This window comes from Hemicordylus capensis, chromosome 5 (genome assembly GCF_027244095.1).
Source record: "Hemicordylus capensis ecotype Gifberg chromosome 5, rHemCap1.1.pri, whole genome shotgun sequence".
Taxonomy (NCBI): Eukaryota; Metazoa; Chordata; class Lepidosauria; order Squamata; family Cordylidae; genus Hemicordylus; species Hemicordylus capensis.
Genome location: NC_069661.1, coordinates 87545265 through 87559166, shown reverse-complemented (window position 1 = coordinate 87559166; position 13902 = coordinate 87545265). Strand labels below are relative to the sequence as shown.

The 13902-nt window shown below is 42.5% G+C and overlaps 1 protein-coding gene across 40 annotated transcripts in view; it reads left to right on the top strand.

Annotated features, from left to right (window-relative positions):
- Window positions 1–1919: 1919 nt before the first annotated feature.
- SORBS2 (sorbin and SH3 domain containing 2) overlaps window positions 1920–13902 on the top strand; it is a 395454-nt gene continuing 383471 nt past the window's right edge. For 39 of the 40 annotated variants that reach the window (XM_053254397.1, XM_053254425.1, XM_053254418.1 and 36 more), the window contains exon 1: window positions 1920–2112. The gene's annotated coding sequence lies outside the window, so the exon portion shown is untranslated. The remainder of the gene's footprint in view (window positions 2113–13902) is intronic. The other variant, XM_053254441.1, reaches the window with a different exon arrangement.

Genomic DNA, 13902 nt, shown 5'->3' with positions numbered 1-13902 from the left:
CATGTTTTGAATGTTACAGTGATAGGAAGGTTGGTTGGGCTGTTGAGTGAGTATTGACTCCTGGCGACCACAGAGCCATGTGGTTTTCTTGGTAGAATACAGGAGGGGGTTACCATTGCCTTCTCTCGCTCAGTGTGAGATTATGCCTTTCAGCACCTTCCTATATCGCTGCTGCCCAATATAGGAGTTTCACACCAGCAAGGATTCAAACCAACAGCCTCATGCTCTCTATGCAGGTTGCTTCCCCACTGCGCCATTAGGAAACAAAGAGATAAATGTAAAAGTTGGCATCCTAACAATGGGTGTTAGCTTTTGTTTATCAAATTGTATTCTGTCCCACATGATTCATTCTCCTCCAAAAGGCATTCTTATTTAGATTTAGTAACATAAACATTTGCAAAGCTTCATTTAATTTATTGAATTGAAAGGTTGCCGATCAACCTTAAAGTCTTGAATTAGAGGACTTAAGCCACCTAATGGTGCAGCGTGGGGGAAGGGGGAAAACTTGCCTAGGGAGCAAGAGGTTGCTGGTTCAAATCCCCGCTGGTATGTTTTCCAGACTATGGGAAACACCTATATCAGGTAGCAGCGATATAGGAAGATGCTGAAAGGCATCGAGGCTATTTTCATGACCTCCCCATAGCGGGCCAAGGGAGTCCAGCCCGGTTTTGGGAGATCATGTGCTGCAATGGGCAGTAAACCTCCTTAAAAGCCCCCACCATTAAATGAGGTTAGCGGAGCAAGTGCTCCACTAACCCCATTTTTTCGATCGTGAGTTGCCACAGTGCGGCTCTGCACCACAGCAACTCATGAGGAGACCCTAGAATGGGAGGCTCCAACAAGCCTCCCAGAGTCAGGCATGGGGCTCCCCAGCATGTCCCGTGCACTCGCGTGGGGCATGCTGGGACTTCTGGGAGCCAGGAGGCCCCCGATCCCTGCTGCCCCTACCGGCTCCGTGACAGAGCTGGTAATCATGTGGGTGGCCAATCCAGCCTCCCAGGATATGCTGAGTGCTCGTGTGTGGGGAAAGTGGGTCAAGCCCACTCTCCCCGCTTAACCCCATCCGGCTCTCCACACTACTTGTGTGGAGGGCCTTACTCTCTCATACTGCTCAGAAGGTGGCAATGGTAAACCCCTCTTGTATTCTTCCAAAGACAACCACAGGGCTCTGTGGTCACCAGGAGTCAACTCCGACTCGACAGCACAACTTTACTTTATTTCACTTTAGAAACATCTGTTTTGTTGTGTTGATTTTTATCCTGCTTCTCAATTAAAAATGTACATTTTCTTTAACAGATGCATTCTGGCATCTCAAACCAATAGCATGCCGGGTTATGTTTTGCTTGAGCAATGCTTGGCACAACACCTGCTGAAATGGATTAGCTCCCCTTATTTAACAGTTTCCTCTAGCGTTTTTAAAATAGCCTCCTTTAGTCTGCTCTGTTTTTCATTTAAGAACGATTATACTAACTCTCCTTAAAACGGATCACTCCAGCCCTGTGGCTAATCCTGTGCAGTTGCCTGTATTTTCCAGCGTGCAAAATACAAAGCTTTCTATTGTGAAGTTATCAATACTGTTCCTTTGCCCTTGCTCCGTTCACCCACAGCCTCGGAAAAATAAATATTAGTCCAGTCCACTGAAGTCTGTTTCAGGGCGGGGGAGAAGAGGAAATGGTTTTTTAAACTATCTTTTTCTAACCTATTGCGGCTCCCTGAGCTGTTAATGCTTTCGAACATAGACAGACAAATATATCCCTTGGGAAGTACTGTATGTAGAACACACACCGAAGGTTAAGGCCAGAGAAGCACAATGAGTTCAGCGGGCAGCCAATCACATCCAAGGAGCTGCAAGCCCGATGCCGCCAGACAAATAGTACGGCGCGAGGCTGATTGCGCGCCCTTATTGCGCATGCATAGAACATACATGCTGCAAATAATACCTCGACTGCTGGTGAAGGCTACCAGGTGGGTCAGATAGTCAAGAACCAGCGGCGGCTGCAGCGGCAGTGTATTCAAAGCAGACGACTCGTTAGCTCGTTTCGTGCTCGCCCAGCGTTAAGTGATCTGGCTGACTGCAACATAGTTCAGCAGCTGGAATACTCTCCTTTCAAGGTACCGGCTTTCCCCCACCCCCTGCTCTCAGTCGAGGATTGCAAGCTTTATTGGTGTAAATGCATGAGGCTAAAGAAGGGGGATTTTCCATTTCAGGGGTGATTTTTAAAATGCTGCGATAAATACTAAGCCATAATAAGACCTTTAAAAGACTCTTAAGATGCACCTGTTTTCTCAGGCTGTTAATCCATTTTAATTGGTTTTCTATCATAATTGTGTTAATCATTTTCATCCTGTCTTTATATTGTATTTTAACTTATGTACACTGCTTAGGGATGCACATGTCAGGTGATATAGAAATATGATAAATAAATAATGGGAATCTTAAAAGTGGCTAGAGTGGGATTGCTCTGGGAGAGAACCGCTCTTCTGTGCACACACAACTGTTTTAGAGCTTCATTCAAAAAGCCTCAGATAACAGTAAGCACCACACTGGTTTGGTTATGTCATCCTGGTTGATTGTTCCTGTTTGTGTTATAACTTGGTTTCACTTGCTCTTCTGTTTGAGGTAGCAGATAGTCACACCTGAGAACAAGAAAAAGGAGATAATTAAAAAAAACAAACCCATGTCTGAAGTCCTATATGAAAGAAGAAATATAATTGTCATGGCGGGGGCAGGTTGATTGCTCACAGTGAAGAATAAAGTTTGGGCAAGCTGCTAATTGTTCATATGGATCATTAATGTGCATGGCATTACAAAGTTATAAAAGGATAGGTGTCTGCCCTGAGATGGAGTCTGAACTTTGACGTGGAAGGGAAATCAAGGCAGCACTAAACAGGATGATGAATATGTATTTATTTAAACTAAGCTTAATGATAGCAGTGAATAAGAGGTCATGCTTGTGTAGGTTTTCAGCATGATAACTGCTATTCTTCAGCTATTAATGTTTTATCCATTCATGAGACCATCTTAGTTTTTTCAGTTTTCCTGGAAAGCAATATGACTTAATGATATTCGGATGGGAAATAATAAAATAACTACTCTTTCTGCGACTCTATGAATGTAGGTTGTATGAAGTGTTTATTCTTTTGCTTACTGTCTATTATCTATTTTCCATTGAGTAATTATCAGTGTGGCAAGTTAGAAAATTGAACACAGCATGCTGATAAGTTGTTGTTGGCCACTCTTGGAGTTTTCAGGCTAATTAATTCAGATGTAATTTGGTTGGTAATGATTTCTCAATAGTATGCTGCCTCAAACATTAAAATGTGCTGGGTTCTCGGTAAATAATTAGATCAGCTGAGCCCATAAAAGAAGGGCATATTTGTACAATAGCTGCCTGAGTTCCTGTTCAGGTCTCTCTTCCGTACAACCCCAAACACCTGGATAAAGCAGCAACCTGCCTCAGCAGTAGAAAACCAGCTTGTGTACTGCATATCTAACAATGTCCGCACGTTTTATTCTCATAGGCCATACTGAACTGTGATGCCTACAGTGGACTGAAGCCCTGACATGTGTGAAGGCACTGAGTGCAGCAGATATGGTGTAAAAGCTGGAAGGAATCGGTCCTTCATAAATAAAATGAGGGCCAAAACAAAGAAACAGTGGGATGAACAATATTTTAGACCTGGAACCCAACCAATATTATATTTTTGCGGATCCCTTTGCAACCAGAGCCTATCTGGAACAAAATAGAATAGGCCAGAATGGAAGTTTTATCAATAATTATTGTGCAAAGAACAGTGGGATATTGGAGATATAGGAGAACACTATGGAAATGAAATCCATACCTTGCTAGAAATTTATTAACCTTTTCCCAACCAAAACCCATTTTTAACACCACCAAAAGATTGGAACAATTGGTATGAAGACATCATAAAGATGTCAAGCACTGAGAACTAGATGAGAATTATGTAGGGAGCCACAACATTCACTTTTCAGTCCCCATTCTAGGTGATAGTTGGTTTTCTGGAAAACATCCTGGGATGCCAATTTCTGAGCAAGTTAAGCAAATGTACATGTTCTGTTGAACTAGATGGGAGGCATATACAGTGAGGGAAATAAGTATTTGATCCCCTGCTGATTTTGTCCGTTTGCCCTCTGACACAGAAATGACCAGGCTATAATTGGAATGGTAGGTTTATTGTAGCTGTGAGAGACAGAATAACAACAAACAAACCCTCAAAAGCCCAGTGCCCAAAAGTCAGCGATGGATTTGCATTGTAGTGAGGGAAATAAGTATTCGATCCCTTCACAAAAGATGTCTTAGTACTTGGTGGCAAAACCCTTGTTGGCAATCACAGAGGTCAGACGTTTCTTGTAGTTGGCCACCAGGTTTGCACACAACCCAGGAGGGATGTTGTCCCACTCCTCTTTGCAGATCCTCTCCAAGTCAGAAAGGTTTCGAGGCTGATGTTTGGCAACCCGAACCTTCAGCTCCCTCCACAGATTTTCTATGGGATTAAGGTCTGGAGACTGGCTGGGCCACTCCAGGACCTTCATGTGCTTCTTCTTGAGCCACTCCTTTGTTGCCTTGGCTGTGTGTTTTGGGTCATTGTCATGCTGGAATACCCATCCACGACCTATTCTCAATGCCCTGGCTGAGGGAAGGAGGTGCTCACCCAAGATCTGATGGTACATGGTCCCGTCCATCGTCCCTTCGATGCAGTGAAGGTGTCCTGTCCCCTTAGCAGAAAAACACCCCCAAAGCATAATGTGTCCACCTCCATGTTTGACGGTGGGGATGGTGTTCTTGGGCTCATAGGCAGCATTCCTCCTCCTCCACACACGGCGAGCTGAGTTGATGCCAAAGAGTTCGATTTTGGTCTCATCTGACCACAACACTTTCGCCCAGTTCTCCTCTGGATCATTCAGATGTGCATTGGCAAACTGCAGACGGGCCTGTACATGTGCTGCCTTGAGCAGGGGGACCTTGCGGGCACTGCAAGATTTCAGTCCTTCACGGCGTAGTGTGTTACCAATTGTTTTCTTGGTGACTATGGTTCCAGCTGCCCTGAGATCATTGACAAGTTCCCCCCGTGTAGTTCTGGGCTGCTTTGTCACCGTTCTCATGATCATTGCAACTCCACGAGGTGAGATCTTGCATGGAGCCCCAGACCGAGGGAGATTGACAGTTATTTTGTGTTTCTTCCATTTGCAAGTTATCGTGCCAACTGTAGTCACCTTCTCACCAAGCTGCTTGGCGATAGTCTTGTAGCCCAGTCCAGCCTTGTGCAGGTCTACAACCTTGTCCCTGACATCCTTTGACAGCTCTTTGGTCTTGGGCATGGTGGTGAGTTTGGAAGCTGAGTGATTGCTTGCTTCTATGGACAGGTGTCTTTATACAGGTACTGTAACAAGCTGGGATTAGGAGCACTCCCTTACAGAGGGTGTTCCTCATCTCAGCTCATTACCTGCATATAGTGAAAAGACACCTGGGAGCCTGAAATCTTGCTGGTTGATAGGGGATCGAATACTTATTTCCCTCACTACAATGCAAATCCATCGCTGACTTTTGGGCACTGGGCTTTTGAGGGTTTGTTTGTTGTTATTCTGTCTCTCACAGCTACAATAAACCTACCATCCCAATTATAGCCTGGTCATTTCTGTGTCAGAGGGCAAACGGACAAAATCAGCAGGGGATCAAATACTTATTTCCCTCACTGTAGTATGCCACACATCTTCCACAAAATCCTAATTTTGGTGCCTGTTCCAGACAATAAACTGTGTTCTGGGGAAAAGAAGACCTAGAATATCATATTTTGAGTGTTAGCACCATCTCACTATCGTGCATATATTGCAGCATATGACTCAGCCCAATCTTGTTAGTGACTGCCCACTGCCCAGGAAAGAGCTATTGAGATGGTACCATCTTACAGAAATGTCTCCATTTTTATTTCTGTTACTTTGAGAACTACAGTATAGAGGACAGTGTGTCATCTGGAATGGGTAATGGAATGTTAATTCTGTTCTGGGAAGTAGATGGGAAGTTCTGCGGCTTCCCATCTACCCCACTGTGAGTCATCAATGTGGTTGTTTCGGATAGTTCAGAAACTGGCGTTCTGTACTGTTTTTCCACAGTTCAGTTTATTATCCAGAACAAGCAGGGAATATGAATTAGAAGTTTTGTGGCTCAGTGCATCATGTTGAACTAGTCCGACATGGTGTGTGTGTGTGCGCGCGCATTGGTCAGCAAAGCCCAGAAGCTACTGAAATAGTCTTTTTTCTTGCATTACCACTTATTACCAGGATTAGGTAGCATGGAACATGGAAACTTTGGGAATTCTATTGCATTGTTCCCAATATGACTTGTGAATTTGACCAGGTAGCTTGGAAGTGGGCTTTCAGGGCCTGTCTTTTGGATATAGCTTATTACCTGGAATGTGTACCAGAACCTAAATTTTGTGGGAGTTCTGTAGCTTATGGCATGATTTGTGATATTGGTTGGGAAGCAAAACTTGAAAGTTCCAGGCTCTTACCTCCAGAATTATGTTTATCTAGGCACTGGGATGTGGATTTTGTGGGAGGGCAGGTTGTAACTTACAGCATCATCCCCAATGTCCCATTTTTTGGTGGGTTTTTTTTTCTCTTCAGCTTTTATTCATAAAGGGCCTGTTTTGTTCCAGTTTTACACCATCCCAATGTGACAAGCCCTGATATAATCACTGTTGGGCATGGCTTATTGTTGCCAGAATACAGTGGTCCCTCGACTTACGTAAATAATCCATTCCGAACGCACGTTCGGAGGTCGAAATTTTTGTAAGTCGAGGAGCGCACCACGGAAGTCTGAAAACATTCGTAATTCGAGGAAGCCGCATCTAAACATTCGTAGGTCGAGTAAGCTGAATCTAAACCGGCAACTACTTCCGGTCTTTTTTGTCGCTCGTAACTCGAAAACAACGTAAGTCGAGTAGTTCGTAGGTCGAGGGATTACTGTAGTTCTAATGAAGTAGTCCACTACTGGTGTATCAACTTGAATGAGATGCACATACTATTGGTGTATCAACTTTTGAGTTGCTGCATTAGGCTAGGAATCACAAACCACTTTAACTACTGTTTCTGGATACTTTTCTAGGTTTACAGAGCACAGCCCAAAGGAGAAACTGATAAAATGTTTAAGGCTGCAATCCCATGTGTATTTACTAGGGAATAAGTTCTATCAATGGGATTTGCATTTGAGTAATTATTTTTTAAATAAATTTGTGTCCCTCCTTCAAATCAAACTACCCTATGCATAAGATAACTGTTAGGCTACAGCTCTTTCTCTTAGCTCAGTGGGACCTACTTCTGAGTAAATGTGTAAGGTGCACTGCATTAAGCTTAACTTTATGTTTTTGTGCTTCTGGATTCTATTAAATCCACAGGAATTTACATGCATAGGATCAGGAAGTGCGCAAATTCTACACTTGTAGTTTTATGGATTAATTGAAAGTACACCATTGTGTACTTACGAATTTCAATTCATAAACTCTGTGTGATACTAGAACGGATAGTATATTTTCTCCTAAAGAACACGGAGAAACATACATTTGTGTGTCGTGCTCCACCTAAATACACCTATAAATCAAAAGTGAGAAGGGATAACAAGTTTCATAGGGGACGAGGAATTTGTTCTTCATTAAAATACTTCTCTCTTGTGCACACGCACATGCACTCACTGCTATCCAATTGATTGTCTCATGAAGGTTTTCATTAATCATGTCCCAGCATCTTTGTTATTAGCAACAGTACTGTTGAGTTTCTGTAAAATTCATGAGCTGGTTGTATGTGCGCTTACACACACCCCATTAAAGGCTGAAGTCCTAAATATACTTCCAAGGCAGTAAGCCCAACTGAAGCCTTACTTACTTCTGAGTAAATATGCATAGGATTTTTCTATAAGCAGCTGTTACTGACAGAAGGCTGTGTGAATCAAAGGTCTTGAAATGGCATAGGACCCAGCCAGCTGTACTCAAGACTGTTCCTGGCATCTTTACATGATAGTTTTCGGTGCTCTGATTGTGCACCACCTGCTTTTTCATGATCCCCAATGACTAACATGCATTAAGATGATGGGCAGCCGGAACTTGACTGTGGCAAACCCACCGGAGTTGAAGTTGCTTTGTCCAGATTTTCCTGCATATTTTTACTCTCCATTGTTAAAGAGCATTCAAACAAACTTTTAAGACATCTCTTTTATTAGCTTTCCCCCCTACCACAGTTGTTTTTAAATGTTTCAAAAATGACTAAAATGATTGAGTTAGGTCCCTTTCTTTTGTGCAGTACTGAATCCATGCTTGTTTGGGGAGGCTGCAGTCATGTTCACTGAAATTACATTTGAAAAATGTTAAGGCAGTGTCTGCTGAAGTTCCAGAAAGAAACTGGGGCATTGGACAAAGCTTTCAGTCAGGGGTGCCTGTGCTGTCCATAATTCATGGTTTCTAATTGCAACACTTCACACAATTGCCCCAGTAATAATAATACTGTCTCAATGTTGCAGATTTTGCCCTGAATCCCTGGCCTTTATGGGAGGGACAAATATTTATCAAATAAATATTTCTTGACGTGCAGCAATCTCTAACTGATTTACTTCATGAGAATGTCTCTGGATATTCTAGAAGTTTGCTTGTTGTTAGCTTTCTATACTGCCTTCCATTAAGACAATCTCAAGGTGATATATAAAACATTCAGAGCTCTATAAAACAAAATAGTTACACAATAAAAATATTGTGTATTTGGAATATAAAAATCAAAATCTAAAAGTTTAAAAAACATACACAATAGGACCATAATATACAGAGCAGCAGTCACAAAAACAACATATAAAAGTCTAGGTAAAAAGCCAAGATTTTACTTGCTTTCTAAAAACTGTGATAGAGACAGAGGGAGAGCATTCCAAAGTCTGGGGGCAATAGCTGAGAAGGCGCTGTCTCACTTGCACGCCGAGCCTCCCTCATTGTCGGCACATGGAGCAGAGCCCTCTTGACACGATGACCTTGTCAAGCAGGCAGAAACCATTGGGAGCAGGCAGTCCCTCAGATATCCAGGGCCAAATGGTGAATTGTGGACTGCACCTATGCCGTTCCAGCTTTTAGGGGGGAAAGGAATAACATCTAGTTCCCCAAAAACTGCAGTCCTATGCATACCAATCTAGGAGTTAGTCTAATAAATTCAGTGGAAATGTATAACAAATAAACATGCGTAGGATTGGGCTTTAAATTGATATGCAGCATCCTAGGCATGCTTTATCAGAAGCAAGTCCCACTGAATTCAATGGGGCTTACTCCCAAGGAAGTGTGTGTAGGAGTTCAGCCTTGATATCCATGGTAAGGAAGTGGCCTATTTCTGAAGTGATAAAGAGCTTGCTTTTTATTCCCCTTTCTCTTAGTTTATTTTCCCAATAAAGAAAGCCAATTGAAAGATGTCCCAACAAGTACATTTCTGCTCTGAAATGAAATCCCTGTAGTGTGTGTGCGCATGTGCTTGCTTGCGTAGAATATTAAATGCATTCTGGTTTTTTCTTTCAGTAGAGTAAACCTGTATCCATGGTAACAATTCTAACCCAAGCTGCATATTTGGTACAGAAATATCACTATAGATATATACAATTAAATGCCATATATTTGAGAAAATGCCATCCTCTGACACATCTCTCTGGATGTAGTCTGACATTGAGTATAGCAGTTCCATAACTAGGAAGTGCACCTTACTTTCAGCTTGGTCCTAAACACATTTATTCAGAATATAAGTCCCACCAAATTCAATGGCATGTGTTTCTTAGTTATGTATGCATGATTGCAGCCTCAGCTTGTGTTTCTTTTTGACGGGTAGTATTTTTACCATCAATGCATGACAGTTAGAGTTGTCACACTTTTTCATTTGGGCTCCTTTGCTTTTAAAAGATGCCTAGCAAGCAAAAACTCAGTAGCTGAAGATTTTGTTTTCCTGCATGCCTTTGTATGCAGTTGTTGAAGACTGGGGGAGTTGCCAACTGTAATAATGGCTAAGCAATTATCCACAATTTTCCTCAAATGTTTTCCATGATAACTCCAGTTTTGTGTGAGGAACATGGTTGTGTAAACTGGCCCTGAAATATTAAACTTTAAACCACATAAGTACAAATAACTATTTAAAAGTTGTATTGGATTATATAGACTACTTGGTGATTAACTCTGGTGTCCTTCCTGAGAATAAATCTTGGAGCAGAACTTGTTTTTCTGTACAGTCCAATAGACTCTAATGCAGGGAGCACAGAACTCTGGGAGTTTTAGAGGGAACACTGCTCCAGAGTGCAACTAACAGGGATTCCCAGATGTTGTTGACTACAACTCCCAGAATCCCCAGTTGTAATGGCTTTTGTTTGAGGATAATGGGAGTTGTAGTCAACAACATCTGGGAATCCCTGTTAGAGGGAACACTGCTCTGGGACTTGTTCAGAAGAGAGTTCTCCACTGATTGCTTTCTTGAGACAGTGCAGGGGGAGAAAGGGTGTCACCATACGTCAGAGGGCCCATACGTCAGAGGGCCCCAGGTGTCTGAAGATTGTTCCATCCATCAGGAGATTTTTCAAGTACAAGTCTCGGACTGTGGATACCTGTCTTCTTGTGCCTTCTTGACAATGGTCAGTCTTGAAAGGGGAAGTTAAAAACACAAGATTAGGAATGGTAAAAAAAAAAGGTGGCAACTCTACCCCTAGCTGTGGGATGCTTTGCACGGTGAGTCCCGGGCACCTAATGATTACTGTTTTCTGTTGGAACTACTGTTGAACATTTTAATGCAAAAAGTGCCTTCAATAATCGCATGGACAGGATACATGTCAAACATTTCCCCGGTCATGTAGGAGTTAAAGGCACAGGAACACCTTGTAGCTTGGGAATTGATAACCCTGCATTTTACAAAAGTGCATTCAAAATATTCTGTGTTCTTTTTTTAAAGCAACAAGTTGGCAGTAGTACATTTGAATCAAGGGCTTGCTGAATTCCTTCCAGATCTAATTAATTTAAAAACATGTTTAGAAATATATGTAGGTAGTGCAAAAAATATTTAAGGGTGCAGCATCACTGTGTAAATTAGATGCCAACTCTGCGCTCTAAAGGCCTTGGCCCTGCAAAGAGTTTTTGATGTAAAATCCCATTCATGCCATGTTCATTCCTATTTTTCTTTTGCTTTTATACCCAGGTCTGTCTTGAATATAAGCCACCAGTATGTACGTGTGTATGCATGGGAATGGTCTTTGTCACTTATGGTAACTAGAATAGAATAGGTCCTATTTTACAATGTCCTCCCATACAACTGCCTTCGTTCTCAAGGTGGATGCAAGCTGACATGCAGCCTCTGGTTTTTTTGCAGGGAGTGGGGGAATTCAATCATGCAGCCCTATACCTGTAGTGGTACAGCCCAGCAAAAGCTTTATCCCTTGAATCTGGTATATAAACTGCAAGAATCTTAAGATTGGCTCAAGGATTGTTGTTGTCTTTTCCCAAAACATGTTCGGCGAAAGAAAATGTTAGAGAGATTTGGAGGAATGTTGAGAAGTGATATGTTTTCACTTCAGAAACAAAGTATCAGGGTTTGTTTAAGCAATTGAAGTAACCCTCTATTATTGCTAAAGAGAAATGGTGATAATCTACTAGGTATCATTTGCCTGTTATTTCCCTAGAACTATGCTGCACTTTGAAATAATGGCTCTGAAGTTTCCCCAGGAGACTACTGAAGTTTATCCATTGCCTGCTTAGGATACTTTAATTGCTTATTGCAGCATCGGAGTTATGCCAGTTTCTGCTGGACACTCTCTCGGTACAACATAACCATCAATAAATTCTTCTATCAAAAGCCTGCTTTTTCTTTGTTAGAGCAAAATTGTAACTATGGCAACATTCGGATACCTCTATAACTGTTGGAGCTCCTCACAGCAGTTGTCATCTTGTCCTTGATTTTTTTTAAAAAAGTCTATCTTTCCCACCCCCACTGCTGAATTCCTGTAACATTCTCCTTTAGGATAGGTTTGTTTCTAACCTCCAACCATACTTGTTTGAATCGTGAAGGCATTTCCAGACAATTTCGGGATGGAGGGTGGGTGATGCCTTAAGTGATAGAACAGGGGTGGTGTGGTGTGGGGGATAATCCATAGTGAGGCTTTTCATACACACACGTAAAACCCGGCTAAGAGACTCCAGCCTGGTTTTGCACATGCATGTCAACCACCTAGATCAGGCCGATCCCAGCGGCACCATGGCAGTAAACCCACCTAACTAGCCACCCTTGCAAATGAAGTAAAGGGAGCATCCAAGCCCCTGACCCTCCCCGCTGCCTAGGTGCACGGGGAATCATCTGGGTGCCTGGGAGGACTGGTCGTCTGCAGGGAAGGGAAGTCTAACCCGCTCTGGAGCCCTTCTCACTGCTCATGAGAAGAGGCTCAGTTTCTTCTTTAGCCTACTTTCTGAAAGTTTATAAGATCACTATATCTGTCTCATAATTCTCATGTTTTACAGTCAGATACAAACCAAATTCACACCCTGTTGTAACCCATATGCTGCTGACAGTAGGATACAAACCAAATTCACAGCACATGGCGAGGGGCTAGGGTAGGGAACTTCAATGGGTATGTTTTTGCCAATCTGCATTGTTAGTTCATGATGGAGGCCGATGAAAGTATAGACAGCATCCCTTTGTAGTCCATGTGCTGACAGATACAAATCACTCACCACTCATGGGAGGCAGTATATAGGTAAGAGTTGCCATGTTAAAAAAAGTGGAAAGTAGACTTCATTAGTTTGACTTAGAATGACTTATTACTGTAAGAGAGATGTACATTCCAGCACTGAAGGAGGGAAATGCATAGTCTCCAAAATGTCTGAAATATTTGACCACTTTGGGTCAAAAAAGTATTATTATAGCTCTGTTCACATTCCAATTTTAAATAAAATCAATATGTACTGAGAGGAGTGGGTTTGCAGACAAGATTTATGCTGATTTTTTTCCCCATCCGCATTTTGTGATGCTAAAATCACAGTGGGCTAGTTTAGTCAATATGTTGACTTCGAGGGACATGAGCATGCACATTTCTTCCTGGTGTGCTGTTCTGCAACTGTATGATAGCATGAGGGCAATGGCATTCCTACACTGTAGTTCTTTGAAGGGGAAGAGGTTGTGCCCTGGTGGTGTCGCCTGTCTCTCATTGATGGTCTGGGGTGGGCGGAGGGATATGAGAGGAGGTGGAATTCAGGCACACTTCCTTTTATGGTTGTCAACTCTGAGTAGAGAGAAATCTCAGTCTCCTTGGTTGCCCATGTCCTCCAAAGCTTCTCCATCTATTTACTTGTGCCAGCAGTCTCCTTTTGAGTGCTGGTGTCTCAGACATGTACATGTAAAACTGCTGAAGGCTTATGAAGCAGATTTATGAGGGCCATATATCTGAAGGTGTTCCCCAGCACTGAACAGATGGGTTATTGCGTAACAGGCCGCCTTCATCTCTAAGTCTCCCACATCCAGACATTGTGGTGACCTTTCCTAACACCTGCAGAAGAGAGAGGTTTCTTGGTGGTTTCTCTAGATAGATCTGTGGTAGCTGAACAAGTGCACAATGGAAGTCAAAGCAATTTAACAAATTACCTTATTTGCACTGGGGCATTTTATTAATATAATGTTAAGTGGGAGCCCAGGAAAGTTTGCCCTTAAATCTTGTTTTCCTCCTCATGTCATCTAATGAACTGGAAGGAGAGACTTTAATTGGATAGGGGGACATTGAGGGGGCTCTTGCACAGGATCGTAGGGTCATTGTTTGGGTTTAGTTCAGGGCTGCACAACTTTGGCCCTCCAGCTGTTGTTGGAGTATAGCTTCCATAATTCCCAGCCACAGTGGTCAATAGTTA